This window comes from Schistocerca gregaria, chromosome 1 (genome assembly GCF_023897955.1).
Source record: "Schistocerca gregaria isolate iqSchGreg1 chromosome 1, iqSchGreg1.2, whole genome shotgun sequence".
NCBI classification, from domain to species: domain Eukaryota; kingdom Metazoa; phylum Arthropoda; class Insecta; order Orthoptera; family Acrididae; genus Schistocerca; species Schistocerca gregaria.
In genome coordinates this window covers 405,194,081-405,215,633 of record NC_064920.1, presented here as the reverse complement: position 1 = coordinate 405,215,633, position 21,553 = coordinate 405,194,081, and the positions used below count along the sequence as shown (strand labels likewise).

At 46.8% G+C, this 21,553-nt stretch overlaps 1 protein-coding gene and 1 pseudogene across 6 annotated transcripts in view; one reads left to right on the top strand and one right to left on the bottom strand.

The window, feature by feature from the left end:
* Window positions 1-21,553, top strand: part of LOC126349427 (mucin-12) — a 244,452-nt gene that overhangs the window by 141,189 nt on the left and 81,710 nt on the right. The window lies entirely within an intron of this gene.
* On the bottom strand, window positions 7,707-7,823 carry LOC126291605 (5S ribosomal RNA; annotated as a pseudogene).

Genomic DNA, 21,553 nt, shown 5'->3' with positions numbered 1-21,553 from the left:
AACTGCTGCAGATTTCAACGCTGGGCCATCAAGTGTCAGCGTGCGAACCATTCAACGAAACATCATCGATATGGGCTAGCGCAGCACAAGGCCCACTCGCGTACGCTTGATGACTGCACGGCACAAATCTTTACGCCTCGCCTGGGCTCGTCAACACCGACATTGGACTGTTGCTGACTGGAAACATGTTGGCTGATGCGGGACGAGTTTCGTTTCAAATTGTATAGAGCGGATGTATGTGTACGGGTATGGAAACAACCTCATGAATCCGTGGAACCTGCATGTCAGCAGGGGACTGTTAAAGCTGGTTATGGCTCTATAATGGTGTAGGGTGTGTGCAGTTTGGAGTTTTGGGTGATATGGGACCCCTAATACGTTCAGATACGACTCTGACATGACACGTACTTAATCATCCTGTCTGATAGCCTGCATCCATTCATGTCCATTGTGCATTCCCACGGACTTGGGCAATTGCAGCATGACAATGCGACACCCCAAACGTTTAGAATTGCTACACAGTGGCTCCAGGAACATTCTTCTGTGTTTAAACATTTCTGCTGCCCACCAAACTCCCAAGCATGAGCATTATTGAGCATATCTGGGATGTCTTGCAACGTGCTGCTCAGAAGAAATCTCCAACCCTTCGCAATCCCACGGATTTATGGACAGCCCTGCAGGCTCATTTTGGCCTTGTCTCCTTTTCTTTTATCATGGTTATGCTTTTTCTCTTATTTATTTTCGTTAGAATGTGCTATTTACGTCTTACAGCATTTTATTAAATATCTTGATGCTTGTACTTCCCTTAAACACACACGTCGTCAGGAAACTGTAGATACTCCTTCCTTTAACCTTTCCGTCCATTAACTCTCCTATGATAAGTCTCAGGGAGATATTAAATAGCGAAGATGAAAAGCGATATCTATGTCTGACTCCTTTTCCCATTCTTACTCTCTTCATTAGTTCACCACTAAACTTGAGCTTTTGTTTGAGGTAGAACTCATCTATCATCTCCTTAACCATTATAATAAATAATATAATTTGTTGTGGCTCAATGACCTGTTACAAGCCTCTGAATTTGACCCTGTCTCGCCGGAGTATGTATTCTTAACATACGCCACTTATCCTATCGGGGAACGGAGAATCTAATCCACGTGTCGTTCCGGATGAATCATCACGTCATTAACAGGTGAAGGCTACATTAAAAGCAGACTAAAAATTTTCCATAGTCTCACTGAAATTCTACCCCGTGGCCTTTCGGTATTCAGGCACGCGTTTTGCCCTCAGACCTCCAGGCCCGACTTCTTAACCAATGACGGTATAGGACACTTACTTTGCTTAAAATATCCTGTTTCAGCTCACGGTTATAACTATCGGTTGCGTTAGAGAGTGCCTGAGACGACCAAATAAACATAAATACTTTGAGATTCAAAATAATTTTGTCTAGAATACAACAGGTAACAGGTATCGAATGAAACAACGAATTTACTGTTACCAGTGACACTTTATTTGTATCCGTAGTGCGTTTCTAGAGCTTAAGTCACTATCATCAGGTGGATTTACATGTGTTACTAAGACATACGTGTGTTGTGTTACGATATTGGGGTAATTTATGACCACTGGAGACAGTGCCACAAGCTACACCTAAATCGTAAAACAACACACACATATGACATACTAACACTTGTAACTCCACCTGATGATGCAGGTTTAAACGTTCGAAATGCATTGTGTACAGAAATAAACAATGACTGGTAACAGTAAACGTGCTGTTTCATGCGATATCGATAGCAGCAACGGTAAAGCCAAACCTAAAATGTTCGCATTTAAGGTAAAGAGGTGCGCTGCTCGTTGACAGCCACCACTGGCAGCTGAGTTCTAGGTCAAGAGCTTCCCAGAGTTGTGGTCGCGGCAGCCGTCTGGGAAGACTGCTCATTGTGTCGGAGCAGCGAGGAAGAGGCGAGGGCGGATTGGACCCCCGCTCGGGTGCGTCCTTGGCGCTTTGGGCGGGTTCAACACCCTGGCAGCGGGCAGCTTCCGCGATGGGCCGCCGGATTGGGCGGTGGCGGCGGCGGCACCTGCGCTAACGGTGCCGGCTCTTCTTGCCTTGCTCGGCCACACCGCCGCTCTAATTGCGGGCCGTTAAGGCACGTACGGCGGGCGCCTTTTTCCCCGTCCCGTCGCATTGTGTTCCACAGGACCACCTGTCTGGGGGGTGGGCAGCCAGCACCTCCGCTGTCCAATTTCGTCTGGCAAGCCACAGTCGGACCTCATCCGCCGCGCATTCCACACTCCATTTCCCTCCTCCTGAAGTGGGCGCCTTTTTTTTTTTGTTCTGTACCCGCATCAAAAGCCAAGGTCGTTACCGCGTACTATATAGAGTGGAGCCGCTCGAGCCGGAGGTAAAAGAAAAATGGTAATTAGAGTCGACAACGAAGTCATAAGAGCCAGAGTACGGACTCGGAATGGGGAACGAAAATTGGTGCGTCCTTTTCAAAAGAACCATCCTGGACTTTGGCTTAGGCCTTTTAGAGAAACCACGGGAATTATACATCTGAGCCTGCCGCAGTGGCCGAGCGCTTCTAGGAGCTTCAGTTCGGAACCTCGCAACTGCTACAGTCGCAGGTTCGAATCCTGCCTCGGGCATGGATGTGTGTGATGTGTGAAGAGTTCCAAGTTCTAGGGGACTGATGACCTCATATGTTAAGTCCCATAGTGCTCAGAGCCCTTTGAACCATTTTTTATCCATCTGACGGCCGGACAGAGCTTTCAGCTATCGTCGTCCCGAATACGAGTCGAGTGTCTTCACGAAAGCGCCACTCGCTAGAGCCGGGCGTGACAGTAGTAGAGGTTGCTGTTGTAGTAGTCGACCTCAACAGCGGATCTGGAACAAACGTACTGTCAAACAGGTGTAATACTCTGCCGGCCCGGAAACAGCTCTATAAATCCCGCGGCCGTATAGTAAAAGCAACACCAGGGGTTGAATCTTGCATAATATGCACGTGACACTGCTTTGGCACATCAGGTCAGCAAATTTGTAAATACCGTATATCCCAACTACAAAGACAAATTGCACTCATAGTATCCTGCTGCCGAAAGAATAAAAATGAAACCACGTCTGCGTGTACATCATATTCCGATAGCCACCTTATGATGTGTGGCGGAGTGTGCCTCTATCCTGCTCCACTCGCGAATAGCGCGGGAAGAATGATTGTCGATAAGCCTCTGTATTGGCTCTAATTTCTCGAATTTTCCCGTCATCAGCATTACACGAGATGTATATGGGAGGAAGTAATATGTTGTCCGAATCTTTTCAACAGTAAACCTCTCAGTGATGTACAACCCCTCTCTTGTAACGTCTGCCAGTGGAGTTTGTTGAGCATCTCACTAGCGCTCTCACGCTGTCTAAACAATGCCGTGACGAAACGTGCCGCTCCACGTTGGATCTTCTCTATCTCTCTCTCTTCTCTCCTTCCCTCGCCCCCCCCCCCCCCTCTTTCTCTCTTTTCTAACAGTCCTACCTGGTAAACTAAATGCAGGTAAGAAGACAGCTGTGTAGTTTACAACGAGAAAAGCGCACACAGCTAAGCGAATGCTTCGAATACGATATATAGTAAGGCCTTGGTCAACAACAGTAAAAGATTTGTGTATAACTCCAGAACAACAAAAGACATTCTCATAAAACATCAAAGAAAAGGACAGAAAGCGTAAAACAGATAGATAGCGTCATTCTTCCTGAGCATCGGTCTTTCAACACGGACTAAATTGCATATGAACAAAGCTACCATGCTGCCAGCAATATTACACCGATGTGCGGTTTAATGTACTGCGGCAAAATATTAGATGAGACAGTTCCATACAGTTCAGAATAAGGATATAAAATCGATTTTTCGAGCTCTTTCCTGGACGCCAACAGTTGAAATACATCAAGTTTTGGAACCACGAATTAGAACTGTGACAACAAACCTTTTTTCAAGAAATCAACATTACAAGAGTTATTCTACCAAGCACCCGATCCTAGCCAGCGATATGTAGTGCTATCTACATCAATCATGCAAGAGGATGAAACAGAATAAAAATAACAGCAGACCATGTACCAACAGAGGTCAGGGAAGGATCCCAGGAGCACGCAGTCCTTACTCTCGCCTACACTACTGCCAAAACAGGCAAACGTTTGGAACAGAAACTACGCATAATGCACAGAAAAAAGCAACAGTCCAATTGCTGCAAGCTTATGTAGCTAATCGTCACGTGCAGTAATATTAATAGCATACCGAACCTGATTTAGCACCGATTTTTCTGGAACGGTGAATCGGATTTGTATGTTAAGGGCTCTCAAAGAGTCTTGCTGTTCAAACGATATTGGCTTCGCAACGGAGTGAATCCAATCTCTTCCGAATCAACTGATACGTGTCCCTACAGCTGTGCGTTAACAGACTTCACTATTCTGGTATCATTGACAGATATCGGAGTAAAATAAAAGCTATAGATTTTGTCGCCGAGATTTGCCTGTAACGGTGAGGAGATGTGGTGATGTATGACATCACTACTTACCGCTATGTGAACGTCGGCTGGATACTATATATCTCTGCAGCGTCATAGCGAGTGAGACATGCGTTATGTCGACGGTGATTCATCACTTGGATGAAAGCGTAGGTGTGGTGGCTCTCTCAGTGCTATATCCAAAGTTGGTAGGGAATGAGAACGTTCTTTTTAGAGATGAATTATTAAACAAGTTTCGTTAGACACAGCCCACCGTCCTACTGGCTTTTCTTTCTGGAAGAAGGATAGCTGCTAGTTGGGAGAGCAAAGTTTTCAAATGTCAAAAAGCCTACTCCTGGATGAGACTGCGTAGGACCATAAAATGAAGTCCTGCATTCCAAATTCAGTAATACCACAACCTTTTAAGAAATTAGCAGGAATTGTTTGTCACTGTTGCAATATCACTTCCTGATTTACTAACACCACAATGATGTTACCCTTTCCACTTATCTCGGTATAGCCGTTCTCAAGTAACGACGGTATTATTGACGTCATTGCAAAGAACATTACCGACATGCAAAAAATGTACTAAACTATTCCGTAAATGGTTTTACATTAACCACGAATACATAAGAACCATTCTGTTGCAACGGATAACCAGCATAGGTATACCCCTGTCGATGTTGTAAAATCCCAGTGTCCCCTTCAAATGTTCGTCTCACGAATCCCATCTTACAATCAAAGGAGCGATCAGTTGTAGCTACACATTTGAGCCAAGTATTAAACAAAGATTATTGGTCATGTTACTTTCTTTTGAGATAAGTTTTACAGAATTCGCCGCATTCCCGTGCGTGATCAGGGGCGCGTCTCATATTCAAACTATTAGTTATCAACTGACTAAGAAAGAGGTGTCATAAAAACGTTGTTTAGACTTCCGGTCAAGAACAGTGATGGCACAGTTCGACTAACACAGTTCGGTATTTGAAGATACTATTATTCCACTTTCACAGCTGGAAGATAGCAAAATATTTGACTACTGTTGGTACGATATGATTAGAGAGTAATGAGTGGTGCAGTGTTTTCGAAAGATAATCATGATTAATTTCATAGTTTTAGGGTCCATTACGTAAGAAAACTAATCATCCTCTGGTGTACTCGCAAGTACACGAGAGCAACCAGCCGTGTAGGAGATGTACTGCTGAATCCTGTAGACCTTAACTGCATGTAAAAGCTTATCGGAAGCCCCAAAGACGGTGGCGCGAATACGGAAAGCGTATTAGACGGTCGCACGGTGTGTGGTGGTAGGTGGGGAGAAGTGCAGAGCCGGAGGGGTGCGGCCCTCTAATGAAAGCAGCTGGGGGAGGCGCGAGGGCAATATTGACGGACCTCGGGCGGCGAGCGTCATCCTCGCCTCGCCGCGCCTCGTTGTAATTCCGAGATTACTCACCGGGGACCCGGCGTGACACTGGCGCCTCGCAGCCGCAGAATGGATCGCTGGAAAAAATACATGCGTGCGGAAGCGAGCACTGAATTGGTTTCAACGGTCCCGACAGAATGAAACTCAGGCCCCCATCAGAAAAAAAAAAAACGCCAGCCACAATTTGTCCCACACAGTACAGGGGATCGCTTTCTGTAGAATGAGTTGAATGAAACGTTACGCAGAGAGTACACCTTTCACGGCAGCTGAATCGTACTAGTATTCAGGTAGGCACATGTTTTACTTAATATCAAAAACAAAAACTTTCACTATATAAATAAAACTGTTTCTGCAGCAGTACCATTACGAAATTTGGTGGTTCACCCTCCTCCCCCCCCCCTCCCGCCACCCCACCCCCTCCTTTACCCTCCTCTCAGTCTTCAGGTGGAGAATTTCGTAGTGGTCACGTTCTTGGCATTAGTGCAGGGCATAGACGCTTTGTAGTAGTTAATTTCCAAAGTAACAGTATATTTATTATATCCGATACGCAATAGTGATTTAAACTGGTGGTTTATATAACCTAAGTATAATATGCAACCAATCGCTTTTTGAATTTCTTTTTTTCTCTCTCCATCCGAACATGCCTCGGAAGGCCCAAGAGCACCGACCGGCCGCCATGACATCCTCAGCCATAGTCGTAACTGGATGCCGATATGGAGCGGCAAGTGGTCCGCACACCGTTCTCCCGGGCCGTTGTAAGTTTTCGTGACCGGAGCCGCTACTTCTCAGTCATGTAGCTCCTGAATTGGCCTCAAAAGCTGAGTGCACCCTCCCTCCCAACAGCGCGCGGCAGATCCGGACGGTCACCCATCCAAGTGCTAGCTCAGCCCGACAGCGCGTCATCTGGTGGTAACTGGTGTTACCACTGCAGCAAGGCAGTTGGCGCTTTTTGGATATGATACGTTTTTTGTACCAGTGCAGGTTCATCATCAGATTGAGACGTCACAGGAACGATACACAGAGCGAACCACAACTCCACCGACAAAATTTCTCAGGTTGTTCAGAGATATTTTCTTTGTATTTTGGTATAAGCGACCCAGGGTCCTTTGTGGCTGGTTATAGCGAAATGATTTATTTATGATTTACTCTCAATCCATATTCTGTACTCATTAGACTGTCCATTCCATTCAGCACATCATGTAATTCTTCATCACTTTCACTCAGGATGTCATCAGCGAATCGTATCATTGACATCCTTTCACCTTCAATTTTAATTCCACTGACCCACTATTCTTTTATTTACATCATTGCTTCTTGGATGTATAGATTGAACAGTAGGGGCGAAAGACTACATCCCTGTCTTACACCCTTTTTATTGCTTTCACTTCGTTGTTGGTCGTCCACTCGTATTATTCCCTCTTGGTTCTTGCACATATTGTATATTACCCGCATCTCCCTGTAGCTTACCCCTATTTTTCCCATAATTTCGAACATCTTGCACTATTTTACGTTGTGGAACGCTTTTTCCAGGTCGACAAATACTACAAACGTGTCTTGATTAGTGATTGTTTACGGTGAAACCAAACGGACTGTCACAACAACGAACAAAGCACTCCGACTTCAGGCCACGAGTGGCCTACCGGGACCATCCGACCGCCGTGTCATCCTCAGAGGAGGATGCGGATAGGAAGGGCGTGGGGTCAGCACACCGCTCACCCGGTCGTTATGATGGTTTTCTTGACCGAAGCCGCTACTGTTCGGTCAAGTAGCTCCTCAGTTGGCATCACGAGGCTGAGTGCATCCCGAAAAATGGCAACAGCGCATGGTGGCCTGGATGGTCACCCATCCAAGTGCCGACCACGCCCGACAGCGCTTAACTTCGGTGATTCACGGGAACCGGTGTATCCACTGCGGCAAGGCCGTTGCCACAACAACGACTATGGGAAGTTTTGCGATGCAGAGTGGAAGTTTCCTTCTGGAAGCTCTACGCCTCTAAACACGGAGCTCTCACTTCGATGTGTAGGCCCTAATAATCAGACATTACAGTCGGCTTACGGACTTTTTACTGGTAAATAAATGGTCTCAGTTTCCCAGTTCCGCCACAGCGGACCCTCCGATGTACTCAGTGCCTTCGATGCCATTTTAGGACAAACAGCGAGAGCGCATCCTCGCGCGGGCAGGTGTTGACGCGAGGCTGCTGCTCGCAGCGCGGTGCAGCCAGGCGCCCAGTGAAGCGGAGGTTGACCCGGACGCGAACGCTCGGAGACCCGCGGCAGCCGTTCCCTCGCCTGGTGCTCTTTTTTCGCGCGCAGCCTGTTTAGCATTTCTGGCCGAGCAGTGGTCAGACCAGGAAGCCGCGAGCAAATGAGCGAGGCGCTCGCAGGAAACCGCTAATCCGCATCCGCGGCCGCTTAACGCTGGCAAAACATTCGGAGGCCTCGTCATTAGCCTCCGGCCGTGTCCAAAGCGAACTTCCAGCACCACCACCACCGCCGGGGACCGTGATTCATCGTTCCGGTCATCCCACTACATCGCTTTACACTTAAAACTCCGGCCGGCGGCGCTGCTATGCGGCGATGCTTCCTCCGTAGGAAACTCCCGTTCCAGCGCTAGGTGATTACTCGCGCTGTACTGACGTCGCTCGCTAGCGACGTACGCGGAGAGCAATAAACAGAGCTTACAGACAAATGTTTTTTTCTTCCAGTCTTTGATCACAATATCAATTCTTTAGACGATGATCGGTTTCAGTCCATAATGACCATCCTCAGATCTTCTTTACACCATGTCCTGAAGTGATAATGGCATCGTCAAAACATATAATCAGCACAGCATCGCCACATAGATCTAAAATAAGGTGTAGAATAGGCTAATGCTTACATTCTACTGTTTGTAACACGTTTTTATCACTTCAATGACAATAGTATGCGCTTCGTTTTCTTTTCCTTAATACGAGGGTTATTGTCAAAATAAGGTCTGACAGGAAGCGAAAATCGCATGGAACTTTGCACAGATGTGTTGGGCAGTAGTCTCTAAAATGCCCTCGGATCACGTCGCGTCGTTCTTTTCAGTTCTGAGCGCACAGTGAGAACGGAAAGATGCCTAGAAAATAGTGCATCTCGCCAAGTACGGATCCCTACCAAAAGACTTCGCCTGATTTCACGCAACCCACGTAACTCGACATAACTGTCATGCATTTCGTTCTTCATGAAAATTCTCGGCCGCACTCTGCAGGGGCAATGAAGATGCTCCTGCATCCTTTTAGATGTGAATTATTTGATCACCCCCACGGGACAACCCGTAACGGGCTTCTCCTTAGTTTCATGTCTCCTCACATGAACCGCTGGCTATGAAGACAACATTTTGGCCCTGACAACGAACTGTAGACCAGCGTAGAGAATTGGCGAAAAGCACAGGTGGACCCTCCTATGGAGAGAATATTGGAAAGTTTCTACAACGCAACTATAAATGTCGAAGCGGCGACTATGCAGAGAAGTAGTTGGTAGGTATACCTAACTGCTACAAACAAAACATTTCTGATGTTCACAGTCGTTAACATTTCGCCAGGGATTGGTCCTTTCTTTCCGAATAGCTCTCGTAATATAGCGTTATAAATAAGTACCGGCTGGTTATAATCAGAGTATTAACAAATACGATGTAATGTTGCTTACCGTTATTTCGTATTTATTCACCATTACTAGAACTCGACTTTCAAAAATGGTTCAAATGGCTCTGAGCACTATGGGACATCTGAGGTCATCAGTCCCCTAGAACGTAGAACTACTTAAACCCAACTAACCTAAGGACATGACACACATCCATGCCGGAGGCAGGATTCGAACCTGCGACCGTAGCGGTCGCGCGGTTCGAGACTGAAGCGCCTTCAACCCCTCGGCCACATCGGCCAAAACTTTCATAAAAACATCCACCCTGGACGGGATTCTGCGTAACGTACGAGTGCAAGCTGTGACACATGGATGACGACACATGGAAGTCTGGATCTGGCCGTGATTCGTGCACGGATAGCTGTGCTGTTAGAGACGCCATGTCACGGATTGCGTGGCCCCTCCCGCCGGAGGTTCGACTCTTCGACACCTCCTTGGGGCGTGGGCGGGTGTGTGTGTTGTTGTTAGCATAAGTTGGTTTCAGTTAGTCTAAGTAGTGTGTAAGTCTAGTGACCGATGACCTCAGTAGTTTGGTCCCTTAGAAATTCACACACATTTGATCATTCGTGTACGGAAAGCCTGACGACTGAGGCGACCGCTCGTGTAAACCGTGAAATCCGGGTTCAAGTTTCTGTCCGCCATAAAGTTTCATTATCGTCATTCCAATATACGTCCGAAATTGGTTTATATTCGCAACTACGAATACATTTCCTCTAGTCTCATTAACCACTGCGAAAACTCTTTCATCCAGCTATTTGTTCTTTGGGACCAAGCCAGACTAGAGCCCCACAAATGAGCGCTACATACAACTTGGGATAGAGGGCGATAGCCCGCCGGACGCGGGAATAGCGCCAGACGGCCCGCGTGCAGAACACGTGGCGGCGGCTGCGGCGCCAGCGTCACGTTCCGGCGTGACCCAGCCGCGGCCGCACAGCGCGAGTCTTTTGTTCTCGGCGTGCGCTGCTCCGCAATAAAGCACTGTCCTGCCGGCCAGACGCGGCCGTCTGAGCGGCAATACGTCTCCCCGCCGCGGGCCGCCGGCGCCGGCCGCCTGCTCTCCGATAAACCCAGCCACTGCTGCCCTGTACTCCGTCAGGCGGCCGATCCGCACCGCTCTCCCAAGTTATATACGGTTTCTATTCGACTGTACTTATATGTCACTGTCTTACCGGGTTTTCAACGCCACTGACAGTTCTAATTTTCCGTAAAAGGGGTGTACCAATATCAACTGATTAAATATAAAAATGCACTGACTGTATTATCTTTCAGACGTACCTGCAATTCAGATTCACGTCCGCCGAAACATGTCTATCCTCAACAGGCCAAGAAATTGTGATTTACTTACCCTTTCCACGACCCCAATATGAGCGGCAACACCGCTCCTCCCTCAAGCTCAGATTCCGACTACGTTCTTGAGTGTGGATCAGAAACAGTTTTACAAGCTTTCGGAACGGAATCTACATCTACATACACATTCCGCAATCTACCATACGGTGCGTGGCGGAGGGTAACTCGTACGACAACTAGCTTCTTCTCTCCCTGTTCCACTCCCAAAGAGAACGAGGGATAAATGACTGCTTATTATGCCTCTGTACGAGCCCTAATCTCTCTTGTCCTTGTGGTTGGTTGGTTGGTTGGTTGGTTCGGGGAAGGAGATCAGACAGCGAGGTCATCGGGCTCATCGGATTAGGGAAGGACGGGGAAGGAAGTCGGCCGCGCCCTTTGAAAGGAGCCATCCCGGCATTTGCCTGGAGCGATTTAGGGAAATCAGGGAAAACCTAAATCAGGATGGCCGGACGTGGGATTGAACCGTCGTCCTCCCGAATGCGAGTCCAGTGTGCTAGCCACTGCGCCAAGTCGCTCGGTTTTGTGGTCTTTCCGCGAAATATAAGTTGGATCTAGCAGCCCGCCTCTAAATTGCTTCTATGTCCTCCCTCAATCCGGCCTGATAGGGATCCCAAACGTTCGAAAAGTACTCAAGAATAGATCGTATTAGTGTTTTATAAGCGGTCTCCTTTACAGATGAACCACATCTTCCCAAAATTCTGTCAATGAAACGAAGACGACTATCCGCCTTCCGCCAACTGCCATTACATGCTTGTCCCACTTCATATCACTGTGCAATGTTACGCCCAAATATTTAATCGACGAGACTGTGCCAAGCGCTACACTACTAATGGAGTATTCAAACATTACGGGATTCTTTTTCCTATTCATCGACATTAATTTACAATTATCTATATTTAGAGTTAACTGCCATTCTTTACACCAGTCACAAATCCTGTCCAAGTCTTCTTGCATCCTCCTGCAGTCACTCAACGACGACACCTTCCCGTACACCTCAGCATCATCAGCAAACAGCCGCACATTGTTATCCACCCTATCTATAAGATCATTTATGTAGATAGAAAACAACAGCGGACCTACCACACTTCCCTGGGACACTCCAGATGATACCCTCACCGCCGATGAACACTCACCATCGAGGACAACGTACTGGGTTCTGTTACTTAAGAAGTATTCGAGCCACTCACATATTTGTGAACCAATCCCATATGCTCGTACCTTAGTTAGGAGTCTGCAGTGGGGCACCGAGTCAAACGCTTTCCGGAAGTCAAGGAATATGGCATCCGTCTGACACCCTTCATCCATGGTTCGCAATAAAACGAAAACAAAAGTCCGGAGAAACAAGTGTCCGAAAGCCCTTAGATTTATAATTTTTAACTGGGACGTTCAATAAGTAATGCAACACATTTTGTTTCTGAATGCAGGGTAGTTTTATTCTGCATTCCAATACACTATATTATTCCCCACTCTTTGCTCCACAAAACACTATTTTTCAAAACAATCTGTGCTCAATGCGACGGCATTACACCACCTTATTAGAAGGGCCTGTATACTAGCACGGCACCACTCTACTGATCGATGTTGGTGTCAACGTCTTACTGCGTCAATAACCAGTCCATCATCTACGTACTGCTTTTCGCGAAGTTCATCTTTCATTGGGGCAAACAGACGGAAGTCGGAAGGTGGAAGATGAGGACTGAAGGGTGGATGAGACAGAACTGTCCAGTGAAGTTTCGTGAGCTCCTCTTGGGTACGCAGACTCTCGCAACGTCCGACGACTCACCGTACTTTTGATCACCTACAGGTAAAAATGCTGCGAGCGCCTATGAATACCTGCGATGCTCCAGTTTTCAGCCATCCAGTGCCGAAGAGAGGACGTCAATCATCATTGGTCTGAGCCTCTCGGCGAACCTGTGGTATGTTCTTCGAGAGCTGGAGCAGCAGCTCTGTAAAACTGTGGTAGGGGCGTAGGTTTCATACACCCTGCTGTAATTCGACAGGTTTCGTTAAGGCTTATGTCGACTTTCTTCAGACAGGTTGAACTGGTCCATATCGGGCAGGCGTACACACTATAGAGAAGCATAGTGTTTGTGTGGTGGTTCTCAGGACAGCAGGTTTTTCTTCCCGTTTGCTGTTTATTTCTGGAGCCCCCCTTCTAAAGCACCTTTTTGCACCGTTGTCGATATGTCAGGGATCTAAGTGGACAAAGTTCGAGCCTCCAAGAGAGCGTTTTCGAAGTGGGAAAGCAGAAAGTGGAACTGAGAATGCCGGCGTTCCCCATAAACGTTATCTACAGAGGCGACTCTGGCGACTTTAAGCCTAAACGTCCAGGGAATTTATCCTGAAATTGCCAGTGTTCGATCTGGAGTCGTCAGGAGAACCGAATCCGGCTGCGACGGCACACGCGAGGGTGCCGGCCGGGGGCCTCGTGGTTGCCAAACGGCATGCTGGGGCTGTCCCTCTAATCCGGCCCTGGAATTCGTGAATCCCTGAGCAGAGCGGAGTGCCAGCGCCCTGCTGGGCCGAGTAACCGTTATACCAGCCGGGACAGTCCCACGGCCCCACCTCCTCCGTGTCGCGCCACCACCACGGGGCAGGGCGGCGCTTCAGTCTGGCCCTGCTAGCGCCGCAGCAAGCTACACCACTACACCACTCTCCACTCCGCGCGACAAGACCAAGTAATACATCCGAAGCTACTTCAAAAGTAAGTTGCACATTAGTATGGCATGCCAAGTAACTTTCATTGATTGGTATATCAGACTTCACACTGACGGATACATGACGTTATTTCTCAGGATAGTGATCAAGTCTTCGCAAACGACAGTCGGTATGCTCTACCAGACGTTCAGTTTCTCAGCTTTCTCTGCCTCGTGATGACTGGGTGTTGCGTGATGTCCTTAGGTTAGTTAGGTTTAAGTAGTTCTAAGTTCTAGTGGACTGATGACCATAGATGTTAAGTCCCATAGTGCTCAGAGCCATTTGAGCCATTTTGAGTTTCTCAGCGATAGGAATCTACCTATCGATCACGGAGCCATTCGAGAACCGCTGCGTACACGTCCACATCGACGGAAAAATCTCTTTCCGTCCAGGTGTTCTTTCAGCTTGCCGAAACGATATAAATCGCATGGTGCAACATCTGGACTGTATGGCAGATAAACTTCACTCTCGTCTATGATGGCTTGATGAATTGTTGCAATCGTTTCGCTACGGTTGGACGTGAAATTGCATTGGGTCCATACACCCTTTGAATTTCACGGTAAATCTGTTTGCAGTTTACTCTTTTTCGCGCGTACTTCAACTCTGGAGCACGTTTCAGTTTTTGCGCCATTTCCGTCCCACACTGTGATGCACCTGTTATCTGTACCGCAGCAGAACTATGGCTGCAAGGAACTCAGAACATGTACGCTTTCCTGACAATGCGCCACTTTTCTCGCAGCCGGCCGGTGTGGCCGTGCGGTTCTAGGCGCTTCAGTCTGGAACTGCGTGACCGCTACTGTCGCAGGTTCGAATCCTGCCTCGGGCATGTATGTGTGTGATGTCCTTAGGTTAGTTAGGTTTAAGTAGTTCTAAGTTCTAGGGGAAGTCCCATAGTGCTCAGAGCCATTTGAACTCTTCTTTTTTAGTGTAGGAAAACGTGTGTAACTTTCTGAAGAGCCCATGTAAAAGTAATTTTTCATCGTCGAGCTAAGAATATAAAAATCTGCACATGTAACAAACGTTAGACACTAAAACACCCGAGTGAACTGCCTCTGTCCAACATTAAATTCAGTCCTTTTCGTGAAAACTTGTGTATCCGACGAACTCGACGGAGCATAAAAAGAGCTGATTTTAGTGCTAGACTGAGACTACTCCGACTTCTTAACGTCTGACCTTTACTATATGAAAATTCTTGTACACTTAGCTTGAGAAACAGAAGTTCTTATACAAACGCGTCATCTGATATGCGATTTTTCATATTTATATACGTATGCGGACAAGTATCCACTAAATAGCATAATTAACAAATTCAGTGGCATTGCGTGATTTATGAGCAAACGCTTTTCATCTCTGTGATGACTCAGTAGTTCGCGTACGTAGTTTAGATGAGATTTCTTAATAATTTACTAGATGAAACTTCCTGGCAGATTGGGAAACACTTTTGCTAACTTTTTGCTCGGATTTCTCCCAACAAAACAAGAAAAAGCTTCCTATAAACATAAGTGGAAAATAATTTTTGATCTTTTAATTAAAGAACGACAAAAATGTTCACAAAAGCCAAATAAATGCCAAACTCTCCTGCACTGATTCTACAGGTGCATGTACTCGCCAGATTTTGGACTGTCGCAACTGTTTAAACCTAATCGAGCGCTCAAGGATCTCTCAGGATTCCGTGGCATGTTGTAGAATCTCTGCATGAGGATGTCCGTTACGTAAAGCAGTTAGTTCTGATTGGTCCCACAGAAAATAGTCCAAGACGTTGCGGCCGGGGAATGTGTAGGCTGTGGAACTGGCCCTTCCCCACTTTTCTGTTTTAATGCATGTTACCCGGTGTTACGTTGATGGAGTCGCAAAAGCGTCCCGGAACGCTTGTGGGCTGAGGCAAATTCTGGAAGAGTGTTTTGAATAAGTTCTTCTACACAACGCTAGTAAGAAGTGTCTGCAGAGGATATGAATCAAGCATTCCAGACCCTACATTAATTTTAAAACAGCTGGTGCTGCCTACCCTCAAATTTTCATGAGGATTTTCATCTGATAACAAGCACTGTGCAAGTGGAAGATACTTTGAACATTCTTAAATCATTTTCTGACTTGAGTACTTTCTAAAATTTCGTTTCATTAATAACTCAAAAATGGTTTTTCAACAATGTTTCTCTGAACTTTATGAATGGAAATGTATTATGTTATCGTGTATCGCCGACCGCTGTGGCCGAGCGGTTCTAGGTGCTTCAGTCCGGAACCGCGCTGCTGCTACGGTCGCCTCGGGCATGGATGTATGTGATGACCTTAGGTTACTTAGGTTTCAGTAGTTCTAAGTCTAGGGGACTGATGACCTCAGATGTTATGTCCCATAGTGCTTAGAGCCAAATGAACCATTTTATCGTAAGTCAATATTTTCTAATTGTTGCACTTTGTAAAGACGATGAAACCTGTAAGGTCCAGTAATGGCACTGACGATTGATAAAATAATTACTTGTATATTTATTTCGTTTCTGAAAAGCTATCGACTTGATATCATTATGTTTAGAAAATATGGAAAGAAACCTCTAGAGGTACTTTTTGCAAAGTGGTGAGAAATGGAATGGGCATGTTTAATCATAATCAGCCGTAAGCTTTTCGTGGAGGCTGCGAAAATTATACCTGCTCGTAGGTGTTACGATCCCAGTCGGATCCGTGGTCCGGGTGTGCCTGTTTAACCGGTGAACCTCTACCTGGTAGCCTAGACCGCTATCTGCCAGACCGCACTCCGTCAGAGCAGGCAGCTAAGGTCCGCCAAGCAGCCGCCTCTAACACCTGGACCGATCGGCGAGTGAATCTTCGCACCAATCGGGCTGTGAATGGTCGAAGTATTTGATCCTGATCAGGTCTGCCAAACAGAACAAGAAGGCGTCACACTAGATCGTAAGAGGCTGTTTTAGTACCTATGAAGCACAGTCTGATGGTCTAAAGGTAACGCGTGCCTAGAAACCGAGAGGTCGCGGGCTCGAAATTTTCAATCTGCCTCTAGTCTAACCCTCACCTCTCAGCGCGGTGAGGAGTCACCAAGACGACACGTGGTTCTAATTTGAGGTAACCTTTCCCCAGGTGGATAACTAAAGTAGATTAAGGACACTCAAGTCGCTTAAGTGTCGACCAATTTAAAGACTTGCACCTAGCCATTCAGCCACATGAAATTATTGGTCATATGAAAGTGTTAAGAGGGTGCGTAGGCAGCTTATCTTCAGAACACTTGCTCCTCGCAAAATTCCGTTAGAAAAGGTTACAGAACCAGCATTAGGGACAGATTCTAAAGCAACTGTATAGCCTCCTTCCCAGATCCAGTGGCAGGAGCTGAGGACAAGATTACGTAATGTACGAGTCATACCGGCAATCATTTACCCGTCGCTTTCTAAGGAACAAGGAAGTGCCCTCCACAATGGCTCGTAGCGTACAGCACATTAGTCGATGCAAGCAAAGTTGTTCATTTCTTTTTACTCCCCCCTATGCTGTGGCGCCTAGCCCCTGATATGACTCAGGGTCTTTGCTGCCGCATATGGACTGGTACGCCTTTTCTGCCGCTTCGCCCTCTCCCTTTCCGATCTCCAATCCAGATGATCGCCCAGGGAGAGGGCTCATCTTCGGGAATCCCGCTGGGCTGCATTCTGGGCGTCGCGCGGGCGCATCATCCGGAAGAGCGATCAGCCACCTCGCTTCGCGTCACACACCGGCTGCTCTCGCCTTCCGCGCCGCCACCCCGTCCGCTCGCTGCACGGAGAACAGTAATAACAGCTCTCATTTCTTTCCACTTGTGTTTTCACGCGAACACTTGCAAGTTTCAAAGCAAGTGCCACTCTGAGTGTACCATTGCTGTTATCGATGATTTTTCTATTTTCGGAAACCATTGTTAAATGGAGGATAATGTGATCTAATCGAAGCGATGATGATGGCATTGGATTAAGGAATGAGACACTCAAAGTTGTATACGATTCTAGTTAATTGGGCAGCAAAATAACTGACAACGGCAGAAGTAGAGAGGACATGAAATGCAGACTAGTTATAGCAAGAAAAGCATTTCTGAAAAAGTGGACTCTGAAACTTCCTGGCAGATTAAAACTGTGTGCTCGACCGAGACTCGAACTCGGGACCTTTGCCTTACGCGGGCAAGTGCTCCACCATCCCCCAGGCTGTGGCTAAGCCATGTCTCCGCAGTATCCCTTCTTTCAGGAGTGCTAGTTCTGCAAGGTTCGCAGAAGAGCTTCTGTAAAGTTTGGAAGGTGGGAGACGAGATACTGGCAGAAGTAAAGCTGTGATGAGCGGCGGTGAGTCGTGCTTTGGTAGGCTCAGATGGTAGAGCACTTGTCGGTGAACGGCAAAGGTCCGAGTTTGAGTCTCGGTCGGGCACACAGTTTTAATCTGCCACGGAGTTTCATATCAGCGCACACTCCGCTGCACAGTGAAAATCTCATTCTGGAAAGTGGACTCTGTTAACATCGAATCTAAATTTTAGCATTTCTAAGTCTCTTCTGTGGATATTTGTCTGGAGGTTAGCCTTGTATGCAATTGAAACATGAACGAAAAATGCTGAAAATGAGATGGATAATGGTGAGATACAGAATCGAATTGGTGAAAAAGAAAATTTATGCCACAACTTGATTAAAACAAGGGATAGATTTATAAGACGTTGGTTGAATTTTCAATTTGGTAACGGAGGGAATTGGGATAAAAATTGTGGAGGGAGGCCGTGAAGTGAATACAGTAAGCTGCTTCAAAAGGATGTCGGTTGCAGCGGTAATTCGGAGATGAAGAGACTTAACACCGTATACAGCAGCGTGGACAGCTGCACCAAAGCAGTCTGTGGACTGAAGATAACAACAAAAACAACACTCGTGTAAAACTGTCTAAATTATAACGCTTTCGCCTTCGGACACTGTTTCAATTGCGGCTCTACAGCTATTTTCAAGTGATTCTGCAGTAAACATTCATTTACCTACGAAAGTTTAATTACTACAACAATCTGTGAACGACATCAGTTTAAACTGCACGTTCAGTTTTCTGTATCATTATCTGGGGCATCATGTGCTTAATATCGCTCATATTGTGTCACGCATCACTCAACATTAACAGAATTATAGTTTGGAGTATATCTAATACTTAAAGTTTGACATCGTGAACTTCTGACATAAGTTGCTGTAATGATTAGCCAATATTGCGTGAGCCGAGACAGAGGCAAGTTTTCCCTACTCCACCAGTGATGAGTTCTGTATGAACCGAAACCGGTAGAGGAGTAAAGTTGTGCTAGTACCTCTAGTGGTTTCCAATGGATTATTTCAAGTACTTCACAGCTGTGGACTGCTGCTTGAAGAAAATTATTTACCAGTTTGGCGGAAAATTGAGTTATGCTCACGTTCCAACGCCTGTAGCTCAAAAAGGGCTACTCCAGGAAAGTTGTAGAGCATCTGTTTCTGTGTAAAAAGAACTCCTAAATTGTAAAATTCACTTTCCCCTTCGCAAAGATACAAAAACAAATGTGAAAATATTCTTAGCAATAAGGAAAAAAACATGACAAAGTATATATGTTGAGATCTGTAAAAATTAGTTGTTTCTAAATTTTTCTCAATAAGCAGATTAGTACTGAAGTGTAGTTACTCCTTCAGCAATTCCTGTTTACATGGATGATGAGTATGAATTTTTGAAATTTTTTTGAATGACCGATATTGAGTACAAATAAAAAGTCCGTCTCTTGTAAAATTCTGTAAATGGCACTTGTTGAGTTCTGTTAAAATGGTCCTCAATTCATGTTGCAGATAAATTGTACTGATCAAACTCTCATAGATGAACGAATATAATTTCTAATGGTGCTTTGTATGTCATTTCATTGATGGCATAAAACCGCAACGTCCCAAATGTTGCAAAGTAATGCACTCTGTGGAACGATAAATCTACCTGTTAACGTCCACAGCCTCTCGAGAGGGTCGGCGTTGGGGGGGGATAGATTATTTCGCCTCCAATACCGGGAGATCAAAAAGTCAGTATACATTTGAAAACTGAATGAATCACGGAATAATGTAGATAGACAGGTACAGATTGACACACATGCTTGGATTGACATGAGCTTTATTTAAAACCAAAAAAATACAAATGTGCGATAGATGTCGCTTCATCTGATCAGAATAGCAATAATTAGCATAACAAAGTAAGACAAAGCAAAGATGATGTTCTTTACAGGAAATGCTCAATGTGTCCACCATCATTCCTCGACAATAGCTGTAGTCGAGGAATAATGTTGTGAACAACACTGTCAAGCATGTGCGGAGCCATGGTGAGGCACTGGCGTCGGATGTTGTCTTTCAGCATCCCTAGAGATGTCGGTCGATCACGATACACTTGCGACTTGAGGTAATCCCAAAGCCAATAATCGCACGGACTGAGGCCTGGGGACCAGGGAGGCCAAGTATGACGAAAGTGGCGGCTGAGCACACGATCATCACCAAACGACGCGCACAAGAGATCTTTCACGGGTCTAGCAATATGGGGTGGTTTTTTTTGTGTTCTAATAAAACTCCATGTCATTCCAAGCATGTGTGTCAATTTTTACCTCTCTGTCTACATTATTCTGTGGTTTATTAAGTTTTCAAATTTATACTGACTTTTTGATCACCCGGTATGTAGGTTAGTACGATTTGCATATTAATTTACCGGAGGGACTGGTCGTAGTTCCGCGCTGAGCTCAGCAGTGTCACAGCAGAGTAGCGGTAGCCAGACTACAGTTTGCATACGCGAGAGACGAGAGGTGCGACGGATCCGACTCCGGCAGCGGCAGCCGCGACAGACGAGCTGTGGGAAGGCTGGCGCGCGTAAGCCACGGCCGGGAGGAGGAGGGGCGGCCGTGCAGACGGGGACGAGGGGCCAAGTCGCACGCCGCGCCGGTCGGCGGTCAATGAGATGCAAATGAGAAGCCGCGCTGTGGGGCGACCCTGGCCGTGGCGGCATCGGCGGCGGCTGCGCCAGCGGCTGCGGCGACGCGTGCGGAAGCGCGGGATAATTTTAGCCGCACTCGTGTTCCAGTTTGGCAGGCCGCGGCGGCGGCGGCGGCGGCGGCGGCAGTTGGCAGCGCCTCTGGGAACTCGCCGCGCCTGCTGCATCAAACATGCGCGCGCCTCCCGCGCTGTCCCACGCCGCCTGCCCTGGCACTCTGCTTCACACATCGACAGCTACGTTCTGTCGTCAAGTCTGCGCAGCGGCGTCCTGCCCACTCACTGACAAACACTCTACGCTGTACAAAACTTCCGGTCCTAATTCGTGTGATAAGGGTGGAGGGCTAATTAAGTAGCGCCTCTGCGTAAGAGGCTATAAGTGTAAACCGCTATCTGATGTGGCACGATATGTTGAATCTGCAGCATTACATAGCAATATAAGCGCAGTGGCTGTCGATCTGGACTTAGCTGCGTTCTTTTTTTAATTAATTGGTTTCCGATGCAAGCTAACAGTAACGCATCAGTGACCACCAGCAGGTTCTTGTGATGTCTAGTGCACTAGTAGATGCAAATGGTTCAAATCGACAGGTTTTGTGCGGCACAGGAGAAGTGAATACAATCACGTCCTGCTTAACACATTGTCAGATTGACCACGACGCTGAAACGCCACTGCACCACCTACCAAGCCGTTTTTGTGGTAAAATTCGACATTACATATTCGTGCGGTGACGGTCAATCTGGACTTTGCTGATGCCAATGGCAAGGGTATGTTTGACACAACCGTGTCAATGACAGAGTCCATTTCCTAGAAAGCAAGCTGCTCTTCCAGGCCGTGAAAGCCCAAGGGATTTCCACCAGCCGCCGTGTCATCCTCTGCCTTACGGCGTCATTCGACTGCGCTATGGAGGGACATGTATTCAGCATACTGCTCTCCCGACAACTCCTCAATTGGCATCACAAGGCTGAGTGCACATAGTACCAGTCCTCAGACCGAGGAG